General features: G+C 31.4%; 1 protein-coding gene across 1 annotated transcript in view; it reads right to left on the bottom strand.

Moving 5' to 3' along the window:
- LOC147078207 (homeobox protein aristaless-like) overlaps positions 1-4,669 on the bottom strand; it is a 140,583-nt gene extending 135,914 nt beyond the window's left edge. The window contains exon 1 of the mRNA XM_085960578.1: positions 4,360-4,669. The gene's annotated coding sequence lies outside the window, so the exon portion shown is untranslated. The remainder of the gene's footprint in view (positions 1-4,359) is intronic.
- Between the last annotated feature and the right edge of the window lie 10,418 nt (positions 4,670-15,087).

Raw genomic sequence — 15,087 nt, 5'->3', positions numbered from 1 at the left:
ACCCTGAGTAAACTCACTTATAGGTATAAACCTAGGGGCGGCATGTTATATGAAAGTATGGTGAAGCCGGCTAGTATGGCGAAAAAGTATGGTGGGGCGGGCTGGTAATCAATTTGTGGTAAAATTTGAATGTTAACATTATATTATATGGGTACATTATAATGACCAAAGTAAATCCTCTGTGATGCCCTGAATTTTTTTTATCGCGTCGCTATTTTTCGTAAGTTATCGGTTATTGTTGGCTTGCTTCATTCAGCTGTATGAGAAAGCCGATTCCTTGACCTTCCTTTAATTTAATAATACCTCTATGGTACAAACGTAACATATTTTTTTGGTAGGTATTCCTAAAATAACTAGGTCCTTACTTTAAAAAAAAGAGTCAATAGGTAACTGCCTGTCAATTTCTTTATGACGCAGAATTTAACTTTACCATTTCATCAGTGATTTTGATGCTTTAGTTTCCTAAGCTGTGCATGTTTTACTTGAACACTTCTAATGCAACCTCCACATGCTGCTCACCTCTTCCCACCTGACGACCTGACACTTCTTTGTTTTAATTAACTCGGCGAAGGTTGATGGATGACTTTTTTTGCCACAACATAGAATGACTAACTGCCGTTTTAATTAAGGGCCAAAGGAATGTTTATTTAATATGTTTTTGGAACGTTTCATTAGGAGAAAGAATGTGCTTTTTTTCTCAACCATGGTAGGTATCCAAACATAGTAATCCAAAACAAAATGTGCATTATGATATATTGGTACATTATACTACGTCTTTATATAGAATATTCAATAGGTAATTGCTACGACAATACATAATTATTGATAGATGATCACAATACTAAATGGTACCTTATCGGTTTATACAATAATTTTTAAGTAATAAGGCTATTTTAATTTTATATTTTTATACTTTTTATTATATTATTATTTATCTACTTATAGAAACTTCACCAGTTGCAGTTTTTTATCATGTTTATACGTAGGCGTTTATAATCAATGTACCTACCTAAAACAGAGTGTTTGTTTTTTTTAAATAAATAAATAATGGTAAGCACCTATATTGCTTGAAACTTTCACGATTATTTGATTTTGGTTTACGGTATTTGGGCTATTTTCAGGTGTGTGTGGCTTCTTTTCCTCCCTCCCAATATTTTGGGCTCGTTGCAGAGACACTTTCTCAAGATATAACGTGTATCTATCTACTGTTAGCCTAGTTGCAAATAGAACATCGTCTCGAAAGGGATATACCTAGTCACAAATCAAAACCAGGCGCAATGTTTCAACTGTATGCATAAACGTGACCATGTCGGGTAGTGCTATCCGAAACGAATGAAAAAAACAACATCTAAACTAAACATGCGCCGTGCAACATTTTGCTACTTACGGCTCATGTCAAATGAAATCTGTTGCATGCGACAAGCAGATATTTTTTTGCGGCAATACATTATACCTAGTTAATGTTTTGTGAATAACAACAAAATCTCACCGACAAATTCGACATGTTACAGTCGAGACGGGTTCGTACCTATGTGCGACCGGGCTTAGGCGCTAATTTGACCACTACCTACTCAAAAAAATGTGTGTTGGAATAATATGTAGAAGAATACTTTTAGGTAGGTAGTTAGATACTAATCGATATCATAGTAGGTATTTATTGAGAAGATATTTTTATTTGGTAGGTAGGTACCTAGGTAAGTAGGTATATAATATAATATTTTGTATCCTTATCAATTAATGATGTACCTAGGTATAATAATTTAGAGAGTAGGTATGTAGACACATACTTTGGTATATTTTAAATAAACTTGTATAACGCAGGCATCAGTAGGTACCTACTTACACTTACTAGACGTCCTGCCGTCGGAACTATTCAATTAAATTATGACTTAGGTATCTATACCTATTTACCTTTGACAATTGATAAATTTAATATCAACAAGAATAAATTTGGACTCAAAACGTACATATGAATTTATATCTAGGTATAACTATACCCTTAGTTATTATTAAACAAAACATAATATTTAACTATACCTATACCTACTTAGGTACCTAATGAACATTTTAAATTAAAAACTTTTAATCAATTAGGTTCGTATCTTTTTACCTAAGAATGGTTTATCCATGGCCCCCACAAGGGGGGGGGGGCTGACAGGGCTCTAGCATAGGGGCCCGGGCTCAGGAGGGGCCCGGCGAGGCAACTCGACCATATAAGTGAGATAAACACACATCACAAATTTGCTTTTAAGTCGCAAAAAAGTCGCCTGGCTATTTTTCTTCAATAATGTTGTTATCTAAAATTATGTCGTTATACGACACAATTTTTAATTGTGTATCGACTCGACAACTCCATAATACAAATGGATACCTATATTAAAATATACAAAAAAAAACGCTAAATATACCGTTACACCATTTGGAAAACGCTACTGTAGAGCGTCACACTGCCTTTATTCTTAGCGATAGGTAGAGGGGCCGTCAAATATCCTAGCCTGGGGGGCCGCTTCAGGATGTGGGGGCCATGGGTTTATCATTTGGTAGATAGGTAGGTACATTAAAGGTATTTAACTGACATGTAAACCATAAAATAAAATACAAAATATTATTTGGTAAATCTATCTATACCTAAATGGAGTCAACTGTACATTTTATTCTCGGTTGATATTTTGACGTATTCTTGACACAAAATATCCTAAGTACCTATTTCTTTATGTCAGTCACTGTAACTGTAACACTAACTTTGAGCTAACGACACCGACCCTGATCAATATTTATTAGGTAATATGACGTGAATTACGTACCTACGTGGGTACCTACTGTGAATAGGTATATATCTAAATATTTTTCTTACTTTTTAATTAATAATGTTAAATTCTTGTGGCAGTGCAGGAGTCTCATTTAGGTTAGGTTAGGTGACTTTCAAATGACACTAACACCGTTGCAAAGTGATTTCGTCGTGGCCGCAATGCCAGAATAATCTCTCCTTTTTCTACCTAATTTCATTGATAAAAAAAAATATGCAGTCATATGTAGGTATCTAAAGTTAGCTAATAGGTAGGTAGGTAATTAGTATTAACTATTACCTTCAATAAATTATGTTCTTCTATTATTTATTTTCATATTCATTCATCATTATCATATTGTGTACTTAAAGTTGAAAATGCCATTTGTAATTGTTCTCCGAAGTCCTAATGATTATATATATAATTAAATGACATTGCCAACGAAATTATGTACAATTATAATACCGGAAATAGTCCGGTATTATAATTGTCTTTAATTGTGTAGTACTCTATAAATTTATAACTAATCTGTTAAATAAGGATAATGATATCGTTAAGGCTAATTCATAAATTCCAAAACATTGTAGGTACATTCCTAAACCCTACTAAATAAATAATAATACACGATGTTTTCATTGAATTGTAACTATCAGTATAAGTAAATAATATATAGGTACCCATGTTCTAATGTACGCATTTTTAATCCATATTTTATTATAACAATAAGTCATAAAAATATGCATATTTACCATAATACTTCATGCACACCCTGTGTCAATACTACCAAAGAACAACTGCAAATCGTTTTTAGCGTAGGTACAACAATGTCCCTGTAAAGTGCGTGGACTATACCTACCGACAATCTTTCAAGCAAGTGTTTTTTTTATGTTTAAAGTATTTTTATAAAATTCATAAATAAAACTAGATGTTTAAATAAGTACGTATATAATATAAACTGCATTAGTAGATTACCTACACGAATTAGACAGGTAGGTACATATATTATCTATCTAATAGGCCTTTTACCTTATATCGTTAGATATTTTCGGTTACCACCATTTTTATCACATTTGCCAATAGAATTATTAAAACAGTATTAGGTATAAATAGTACCGACATATTACAATCTTAACTGACATAATTTCGTATTATCAAATCCTATCTAAGTATCTACCTATATTTTTTTTTTATTGAAAGTAGGTATGGTTAAAAATAAAAGGAATCTGTAGCTAAGTATAGTTATAAATAATAATACTGACATATTAACAATTAAGATGGTTAAATCGAATGATGTTAGATTTTTTATGATAGTGCAGGTGACTTATTTACGTGTTGGTATCGTTACTTTCAAATAACACTACACGGTTCAAAAGGAAATTTGTCGTGGCCGCAATGCCAGAAGAATATGTCCTTCCTCTAGTAATATATTTCTTATCAAAATTAAATAAACATGTTGCTAGGTAACGAATAGTTATATTATAAATTATGTTTTTAGACACCTACAAAACCTATCAGTATTATTATTATAACACACTTAATTATTTTAAAAAAAAAATTAAGGTAAAGTTCCTACCTTGGATAAACACTGTAGACAACGTTTACAACACCTACTCACATTTGCATAGCAATAGTTCAATATATTTTTTTAATTTATGAAAACACAATTAAATCAAAAGTTCAAACAAACAAATTCTAACAAAGTTTTTTTTATAACTGCACAAGTAAAAAACTGAGTGATTATTTTCAAACCGACGGGCCTGTTCGTAAACGCACTTTTAATGGTTGTCAATTATTTCAATGTTTTTATTTTTATTGCCCGGCAAAAAAAAACAATAGGAAAACAGAAGTATATGTAGTGACGCGGCGGAGGCACAACTGGTTCTGGAGTCGCATCTCTTTTCAAAGAGCATTATTCATGTTGCTGGAACCGAGGTGGAAAACCGGCGGCCAATCGGAGAGTCGCATTGCGGAACCGCCCAGCGAATGGGCGTCCACGTTTTCCCGCCTCCCTCCACGGCTTTTCGAATGAATGGAACGAAAATGTCCTCCCAATCTTTGTTGAGCGTTTTCAAAGGGAGATTGATTTATTTAAACAGGGGTTGGAAAGTTGTCATAAGGAGTGCGCCGAATGAGTAAAGGACTACTCAGTACAATGATTGTAAGTAGGTACTATAATAGTGATAGAAAGGAGGAAACTTTTGGTTTTGAGAATATAAATTTAAAAAAAAAAAAATATACCTAAAAATGAACATTTAAAACCAGTGATTTTTAAATGCTGTATGTCACGGTCCTTTTGGAGTGGGTATAGGTACAAATTCTTTGACTATGCCTTAACAAATAATGTACTTACCTATTAGTATGTAGTGATCAATAAATTTTCCCTTGAGAATTAGATCCAACATCTTTCAGACTTTTTTTATCTTTTCCAAACCGTCTGAATTTTCCCTATCAGAAGCAAAATGTTTTATTCTCTGCAGTTATATCAGTCGATACACGGTATTTTTAAGGTACCTACCTACTTATATATTACTTTTACATTTTACTGAAGACTTGGGTAGATTAAAATGTTTTACATACTTAATTAGTTTAAAAAAATTACATTCCACATTATATCATACTTAGTATTAGGTATTTGATAATTTGATCATATGTGTCGCTACATTTCAAAATCAGCCATGTCCACATTTAGGCATTTTTGACTTTTTTGTGAATTGCTGAAGAACTACTGCTTGCTAACATTTCTGCATTATCAACATGTGGAATTTATTAATTTTAAATATTCTATACTCGAAATAATATAACCTTTCACCCTTGTGACTGTGTATTTGAGAAAATAAAAAGCTGTTTTTCTCCTATTCATCTATAATGGACTTGGCTGATTTTGAAATCTAGCGACACATATTATATTATATTTTTCCACGGTGTAGGTAGATGTTGTATTAATAGATTTTTGTTTGTACGAGAAATGGATGTTAGCCACTTGCTCAACCTATCCATTAGGACTAGTTCCATATTCTGAATCTAAACAACGTCAATGACCCAATCGTATCCAAAAATATATTTTTTTAAATACATGTTTTGAAATTCGAAGATAACCTTAGCCTTAGAATACTTATTATATTTACTAAAATAAAACCTAATTACTAAAAATTAAACCGTTAAAAAATATTTACGTCTGTTGAACACTCATTGTATCACCTGTTATTATACCTACATACATTTTGTTTATTACCTAATGTTTATATTTATCATACTTATTATAAATGTTTTTAGAATTTGTTGGGAGTAAGTACCTACTTTTAAAATTGTCAGATACAGTTGTTGCGTATGAGCTTATGTACCTACATATCTGTAGGTATACTTTTCCAGAAGATTAAAAAAAATATAACTTGCAATCCTCTTTAAACGTGGATAGGTAGGTACCGAATATTTTATTTTTTATAAAAATCTATGTTTAAATAAAAAATACACTACTTAGATAACTATGTATTATTCAAAACTATCATTATATTCGACAAAATTTATCAAACAACATATTTTCAATATTAAACCTACCTACTTATAAGTATATACCTAGTTAAATCAGGCTACGTAACTAAGTTAGACCTGCTTAGGTAAGGTTTCGGTTAGAATAGGTAATGTAACTATAGGTATCTATATACAGTGGTACCATAAACATGGAAAAATCGGCTTGCAGTGTAATGGTATTGTTTAATAGCATTGAAACAGGCATTGTAGTAAAAATATTCACGAATCGCCAATAGTGCCACTGTATACTAATTTACCTATTACCTATACACGTGACATGTTTTTTTTCTAAATAGGTAAAGTAAGGCTAAAGTAATGGAAACTATTTCTAATTAGGTACTTACGACTTTCGCCCGTAAATACTTGTTAAATCAAAAAATATGACATTAGAAAAATACGTCAGTGGAAGTTGATAGAAATTGGCTCCGCGCGGAATCTGCCGTATCTGAAAGGAGCTTAAAGCTTTAATATTTTTAAGTCTTTCCAGTTTTATATATTTTTAATATTCATATTTCTGATTCAAATTTGGCCTGTAATAAAAGCTCGCAATAACCGTGAAAATCTCATACTAGCGCACAAGGCGGGGGTGAATCTGATGAATAGTTCGACATATTATTATTTTTAGTGAGAAATGAGAATTGGTTCTCTAACTAAACTAATATTCGTAGCCACTGCGTTTGTTATTTTCCCGTAGAATAAAAATAAAAAATAGACAGGATTGCACCAATAGTGGTCACCATAACAACCACCCAACCAAAATTCCCCACTCTTCCCAAATAAATATAGATATAAAATATTGTATCAGAATATGTAGTCAACTATCTCATCATTTTTATATGGGTACATAATTATGTAGGAACATAGATACCTAATAAAATATAACTACCTAACATTCTAAATCAATTCAATTTTTTTATTGTAACGACAAGCAATTTGAAATCTATATACATAGGTATGCATCGATTATGGGTCGCTAGATTTTGTTTACTGTTCAAACTGTACCTACCAGTGGTGAAGGGTGGAGGTAGGCTGTTAATATCCGCCATACAAAGTGCACATTAAACTTTTTCAGACATATGTATTTGTTTTCATTTAAATAATACTATAATTTACAGATGGTGTAGATTAGTTTTTAAAATTAAATTAAAACCCACGAAACCAAGCCATAATTTAATAGATAATAATAATATTATATAGTCAAAAAATACTCGTCTTGGGCACCTACTATAAAATATCTAAAATTAAATCATTCATAACTTTGGATATTTTATAGATAGAATAATATTTTTTATCTATTATAGTTTGGTTTAGGTAGGGCTTAATGAATTAAAAAAAATGAACAAACAATATGTGTGTAATATGTATTCTAAATCCAACGAAAATAAATAAGTATGAATGAAAAAGTGTTTACAGTTTTGTCGTACCTATCTATCGCCCAAAGTATAGGTACCAAAACTATTATGGTTTGATTTAGGCAGGGCTTAATTGTTTTTTTAAAAACTAACCAACACCATCTATAAATTATAGTCTTAGTTCAATAAAAACAAATATGTAGGTATCACTAACAAAGTTGAATGAGCACTATTAATGGCGGATCTTAACAGCCTACCTCCACCCTTCGCTACTGGTACCTACCTATATATAAATGTTATAGTTGTATGAACTGCTGTAGATATGTTTTTCATTGCAAATTGTATTGTCTGTCCCCTGGGTTTCAAAATATTTTGTACCCTGGGGACCCTCTGCTTTGAAGACATGGTTGAGATTGGTCGTCGTTTGTCTGGTAAAACACCTGAGTGCCGTTCAATTGAATACCTGACACATCGAATAAGCATAGACATCGATAGAAATAAAAAAGGCGCTTTTCTATAATATTCTTGAGGTATCCAGAAGACTGCAGTGGATATTTTATAGGTATACCTACCTAGGATATCAAAAGTTTTATAAATATTATTATAATTGGGTATTTTTGATAGATAGAAGAATATTGTCCATCTATTATGTTTTGGTTAGGCTGGGCTTAATGAATTTAAAAAAAAACTAACCACACTATCTGCAATATTTATTCTTAATTCAACGAATACAGATAAGAACCTATCTATGACTGAAAAAGTATGCACAGTTTTTATCAAATAGCATACCAAAATTATAATTACTGTTTATTTAGACAGGGTTTAATTGATTTTTAAAAACTAACCAATACTATTTGCAATTTGTTATCACCTATTAATTCAATGACAACAAATAAGTATGACTTACAAATTTTAGTGTGCACTATTAATTATTTATGTCGAATCTTAACAGCGTACTTACACCCTCCGTCACTGTCTATAGAATAAGAAATACTCAAAATTTATGTTTGAACCTAGCTTACTCAAAAAAATTACAAGATAAAAAGAACTTTTTATATACCACGTTTTTAAATTTTCTGTTGAATCATATAAACTTGACAATTCTATTTATTAATAAATACCTTTTTTGTACTTGATAGAAATATTGAATAAATTATAGAATACTGAAATGTCATTTTGACATTTCATATTGATTTCCATAGTAACGCACGTATATATTAATAATTTAGTTGCTAGGACCCCCTAAGCAACCAATAATAGTGTTTTACTTTTTACGATTTTTTTCCGAAATAACTTTCAATACAAAACAGAATTAACTGAAAATGAATTCAATTCTGTTTAAATATGGCTAAAAGTTTTAAAAGAATGCATTGTCATCGTGTTTTAATATACCTATTCTAAAAGTTTCAAATGTCTAGCTAGTCGGGAAGTTAGTTAAACAAGATTTGTATTGGACAAACAAGAAAAGATTTGTACTGTAAAAACAAGAATACGAGCTAATAAAAACGTGGTAATAACCAAAATGGACTTGGCTGTGAACCACTCATATAATATCGTTACTGTTCTGGCAGAAGACACTAATTCGAAAAAATGACATATTGAGTTAGTTATACCGAAATGTTCCTTATTTCAAACTTTACCGTCTGGAAACCTTCTTAATAAATAAACAGTCTTTATTTTAAAGTCATCCTTTTTACGATTACTTAATAAACTCACATGACAGACCATTTCAAACATTTTAACAACTTCAAAATCAAATTACTCAAAACTAGTATTCTCCAGTTAGTGTGTTCTGCCAGAACAGAGACGATATTATGTATATATATTACGCCGAATGTGCGAAATTGACTATTACATGAAATGGGAAAATTTTTGCCTAAATCATGAAAAATGCAAGCCCGTTGCCTTATTCATGAATTAGACAAAATATCTGCCGAGTGCGTGAATTCGGCAGTAATTTTTCTGCCTAGTTCATGCATTGGACAAATTAGATTAGTGGCGCTATGGTGGTGTTTTTTGCAACTAAACTAAATGTATCAGTCGCGCAATGGTCGATTGTATGTTTGTGATAGTTTGTTGACATTTGTTAGCTAACCTCAAAATGGACATTCAGTTTAATTCAGAATAACAAAATCTAACCTAATAATAATAATATTATATTATGTCCAATTATAACTAATAAAACCATCCGTATTAGATTTACTTTTTCTACTGTCATGTTGACAGTAAAGTTTAAGAATTCCATAACCTGGCGAATTCACGTACTCGGTAGATAATTTACCTAATTCATGAATAAGGCAACGGGCTTGACTATTACATGAATTAGCCAAAATTTTGCCCATTTCATGTAATAGTCAATTTCGCACATTCGGCGTAACATTATACATATGTAGAATCTATAATTTTAATAAACTTTACACAAAACATTCTTCAATAGGTAGTATGGATGACCACTTCCTCCATTTAAAATTTAAAGAGTGAAGCGGATACGATGAAAGTTTTTTTTAAACTAAATTATAATTACACGGAAGTACACGGCTACCATAATACAAAATCTAAGTCTACCAGTAGGCAGGTAACCAGACAATAATATTAATGATTTTATCTAATTGCTTATTCCTATTAGTTTTAAAAATTGTAGAGTAATGTAATGAGATATGGATAGGTAGACGGTCACAATAAAAAAAACAAAAGAAGGTGCATCGTCATTGCGATCGAATTTTGACTTGTCAGATTGCAAATAATATCAGGTAGGCGGGCAACTTTTTTCGGCTTCCAAAATTAAAAATACATCAGGTGTCTTTAATGATCTGTAGAAAAAATAAAAACATATTTTTTTGGGGCAACTGTGGTAGGTGGGTACAGTGATTGTCTACTTAACAACATACCACCTAGGATGAGTTAATAAATACCTAATTAAATTCAGCGGACATATTCTTTAACGCAAAACACACAATCGATTCTTAAAAATAAATAAAAGGGGGCCTCGAAACAGTTCAAAACCAGTCGTAAATATATTTAATTGTACTTAATCTTACCACCAATTAGTTATAAAATATTACTCATCTCGTAGCAAAATTCCTGCAACATCTAAAGTGTTTATAACATAAACATTTAAACAAATACGTACCTACTTGAATCTGCACAACAAAATAAACCACTAATATAATAGTATTATAATATGTCATCAATGTCAACTTTAATAATTATTATTTTTATTTTCATGTGATTTTAGAAAAGAGATACTTCCATTGGATACCAATATTATCGAACATTCGATTCCCTAAGCCTGTCACTGATTTTTTTTCTAAGCAGTAGGTATATCTATAAAATATGATCTTTGCTACTTTTCAAAACGTATTTATTTTACTTATCCATGCTTTGTATTACCCTGTCCATTCGGGTACCTACAATGTTTCTGGTGACCTGGATTTTATAAAATTTTTAAAGATCCAAAGACTCTGGAGTAGAAAAGTATCTCCAGACATCATGCGCGCCCGCAAAAAAGGGGTTTCTGGTCCAGAGAATGCGATTAATGTTTTTTAGGTTTAGTCCAGAGATTACACCCGGACCGGAAAACCTGGTGAGACTGGTGGTTTTGGGTAGCCTCTAGGGAAGGCGAAGCAGAGGAATAGCGTCGGCTCACTGGAGCGACTAAGTGAAGGAGCTAAATGTTGTCAGCATTCAATCTACCCTGAAAGAAGCAGGTAATCGAAAGGGATGAAAGTTTTAGTCGCTCAAAAGACTGGTTACGATTCGCAGCCATGAGGGAACGACCAAAAATAGAGATACTATAGTTCATTTAGAAAATAAAGTAACCACTCCTTATTATATTGAACCACACGTGAAATATGTACCTACCCATTTACCTAAGTACAAACGGTTTTTTTAAAAAATCTTCTGCCTTATTTTTGCTTTCAACGCCTCTTTATTTATCTTCAATGATCCCAATTGATTACCGACTACTATAATACCACCCCTCTGACGTCCCGTGAGGGTAGATTGATTGAGCGTCGCTTGGGGGCGGCAGTTACTCGAAGGGCGGAAAATTGAGGAGAATCATTTGGAATATATAGAAATAGCTACACAAACTTAGTAATAATGAAAATATCTTTCCATTTAAAAAATCAGCTCACTGGTTTTATCGGGTTCGCGATATATAGTTTACTTCCGTTGCCCTTTGACGTCCTTGGTGACGGATGATAAAAATACTGTATAAAAATGCGGCACCATTTTGGCGCTGGCTAGGGGCGGCATTTTATCTAGGGACGTCACTGCCCCTCTGGATCACTCGAGCGCCCCGTATCACCCACTTTGTGAAACACTGATATAGACAATAGTCGCTTCATCGATGAGAAAAAAATATAGGAATATGTAGTAAGTATCTTGATTATGTATTTAAAGAGTTATAGTTTTTGCTGGAACTTATCTAAATGTATATCTCCACAGATAATTTTTGATCGCTGAAGTGGAGCAAATTTCTATGTTTAATTAGTTCGTAGTTATTACTTACGCTCATTATAAAACGGAAGGTCTGTCCGAATTACTTCTTATAATAATAATTGACTTTCGATATTGTTTTGATATGACAAATAATATAATAAAACCGGTATGGCTTTGTGTTTAACTGGCCCAAATCAGATTGGTAGGTAGGCGAGTTTTTGTAGCAAACTTGGCCAATTGTTCCCAGTCGTTTGGAATCGTGATTAATGACTTTCGAATACATAAACAATAATTAATCAAAAGTTAATGATACGTATAACCAATTACCAACTACGTATCTACTTAGTTACCTATTAATTCTTAGTGAGATAGATAATATACCTATAGTATGTACTACCTCTATTAAGTATCTAGTTATTCTTAGATATATATCTACTTAGGTTATATTTATATTAAGGTTGGCAGTTGTGAATATGTAAATACGATTATAGCAAACGAAGAAAATATAATATTGTATATTTACCTACACGTAGAAATTTTCTAGCTAATCTATACAGGTATCTAATTAGTAATTCATAGTATACCGTATATAACATATATTCAGTCAGCGGTGATTTTATTTGATGCAGATGACGCTATCAATTCGTTAGAATATATAAAAGAGGGCTTTGAAACAATTATAAATCATATTAATACTATCGACGTACTTGATGGAATTTGAATTTAAATTCTAAGGGATTTAAGTTGTGCACTATTCTATTTGAGTTGTTTTTGCGACCCGGGTTTCGCCTTTCGGTATCTTCAGGCACTATGTACACTCACCAAATGGTAAATACACACTGACAACGAATACAATTAACTCTAACGTATATAACAACTCAATACAATAAAGTATCTAAGTAAAAACTTTATCACATACCTATTAAGTCAAGGATCACAATAAAAAAACTTACCTATAACAAACAAATTATGAATAGTTGAAGTGTTTGTATAAAATCCCTAAATTTATCACTAATATACTTACTCGATAAGTGTATATAAATCGTCAAACCTAATAATAGATCATTAATCGGTACTGTTCGGTTAAAGCGGATACAGCGGAAAACGCATTTTGAAAATAGCCGATAAACTGGATTATTTGTTAGGTTAACCTAACCAAACCTAACCTAATCTAACCTAACCCAACCTAACCTAACCTAAACTAACCCAAACTAACAAATAATCCAGTTTATCGGCTATTTTCAAAATGCGTTTTCCGCTGTATCCGCTTTAACCGAACAGTACCCATTAATCATTAGCAATTATAAACAATAAAAATAAAAATACTATGTACACTCAAGAGGACTGGGAACAATGGTAACGTATTGGTAGTTAATGGACAAAACTTAAATCCATTAGAATTATAAATCAGTCATACAACTATTCGAAAATCTTATCCTTATTGAGTATATAAAATCCCTGCAATTAACATCACAAGAGCCTATAACAAAATCACTCGAATAAATACTAACTTGTACCTACAGTGTACACAAATAAAAATAAACCATTAATAATTATTATGTGTAAACGGCCTAACACAAAATTTAAAAAATTATTTAATTTTGTTTTAATTCTGTATAAAAACTTCTGAAAGTATTTTATTTCTCCAGTGTAGGTAAGACAAAATGCTATTTTTTCACTAATTTTACTAAAGTTTACATACAGAATCCATCAAACAACACTGAAAAATAGACTGAACCATAAATTTAATATAAATTAGAGCAAGTTGTTTCACAAGTTTGTTTCATGCTTATCAAAAAATGTCATTTAATTTTGAGCAATACACTTTTATGTGATTGTATTAAACAACAGTTTAATTGTATCTATTTATAATATGTAGGGGAGTAGAAAATTTGGGTGACAGCCACTTTTGAGTTGCCTCTGAACTTAAATAATTGTCCGCTACTGGTAGAGTATCTATACGCACCATAACTTTGCACTCTGACTCTAGGATGAAAATAATGTACTTAATATATTCTTAAAATATATTTTTACATAGGTATATTATTATTAATTTATTTAGTTAAGTATTACTACATAATATATAAATACATGTGAATATCATTTGATCTAATTTTATGCGAGGTAATCAGGCAAAGAGGCGTAACAGTGTAGTAAAAAGTGCAAAAAATTGCATAGTTATAAAACGTATAGATACTCTAGTTGGTAGAGATGGCTATGATAATCTTAAATAATTAATAAAAATCGATAAAGCTGTAAGGCAACACTAATTGTTGTAAAATAACTATTATAAGAATGAGGTGATTAGGTACCAAAATATCTATATTGTACATTTATATAAAATAATTTTTTCTTCTGTCAATGAATTAATTTTTAAAAATGTCTTATAATATTAATAAAACAAGATAGTTTAATGTGTGATGCAACTTATTTAAAAGTATCAGGGTGACATGATTGGTAGTGGATGTTATAATACGTACACACTATAAACTTGTAAAGGTGGTCGCTCATTGCACTACTAATTTCATCGGCCATACATCAGGTGACATCGCATCAACTAGGCAACGTCTCACAAAAAAAAACGTAATTAAGCCACAATAATTAAAAAGATATTAAAATTTCACAGAATTAATTTCTCGAAATGATTTTCTATTGTGTCTTTTGTTATGGGTTGGTGGTTGGTAGGTACCTACCTACTTACTGCTTGCCTACCTGTAATTATATAAAAGCCATGATGATTATGGGGTCAGATATGGGCAACCGGAATCTCTGTTAAATGATAGTATCGAGTTTGATGTTTTTTGTTGTTTACTTTCACAAACTGCTTTTAATGTCGTGAATGCTAACTGCGTAACTAAACTGTTTTCATACTGAGGTTTACAATGCTTAACTTAATTGTTTTAAAAATGTGTTTACGAATTACCTGGGTTTGAGCAAAAAAAGAAACAGCAAACATTTTTTATTTGAAAAATATTTTT

This window comes from Rhyacophila brunnea, unplaced genomic scaffold, assembly GCF_057557595.1.
Source record: "Rhyacophila brunnea isolate RB1 unplaced genomic scaffold, BYU_Rbru_1.0 scaffold_118, whole genome shotgun sequence".
Taxonomy (NCBI): domain Eukaryota; kingdom Metazoa; phylum Arthropoda; class Insecta; order Trichoptera; family Rhyacophilidae; genus Rhyacophila; species Rhyacophila brunnea.
Note: the sequence above shows the minus strand (reverse complement) of the source record. Positions and strands in the feature narration are given on the sequence as shown.